The following is a 761-nucleotide window of genomic DNA, read 5'->3' on the forward strand; positions in this document are numbered from 1 at the left end:
ATGAACACTCCATGTATTGAGAAAAGACCGAATTGTCTCTTTTCGCGAATTGCTTTGCATGTATTGGTGTTATAATATCTGCGCACACACTCTGAAAATTCTACGTCGTCTGTACGTAATAAAAATGCACAGTGTATACGTATAAGCCAGACGGGTGGTAGATTTCTCGTAGTATATGTTTAGGCGGTAACTTTACGCTTCGCGCATAACAGTGTCTTCACTGTATAATTTCAGAGACAGAATATTTTTTTGTGTCAATGCACTTTTCGATATTAAAGAATGCCACCCAATGTTGGCGAAAAATAACGTCTTACAAGGATTAAGATGTGTGAGTCTAGGCAATTCAATTCATCATCATAATTATGGTATTAATAAAAAAATCTTCAGTAAAGTTGGCTCATGCACACTTAGCCATAAAAAATGGGTACTAGGCGACAAAGTAGTACATCTAAGTGAGGGTACGGGTATGTACACACAATAGGTGTAGAGTTTTAAATGTATCTTCACTGCATATATTAACCGGAAATCATCAATATAGAATAGAGTCTGCAATAGCAATACCCTCTCTAGCAACCAAGCTTCATTTTAACGCTGTCAAAATACCACCTTATTTTGACAAATGTGTTACTGACTCTTTTTGTAATAGAATCGCCGTGCCGCGTTCTTTTTTAAAACAATATCGACGTCACACCAAAAGGACAAACTTTAAACTTTTGCACACCAAAATGACGGAGCAACACACAAAAAATGACGTCAAAATC

The sequence above is a fragment of the Bradysia coprophila genome (genome assembly GCF_014529535.1).
Source record: "Bradysia coprophila strain Holo2 chromosome IV unlocalized genomic scaffold, BU_Bcop_v1 contig_84, whole genome shotgun sequence".
Taxonomy (NCBI): domain Eukaryota; kingdom Metazoa; phylum Arthropoda; class Insecta; order Diptera; family Sciaridae; genus Bradysia; species Bradysia coprophila.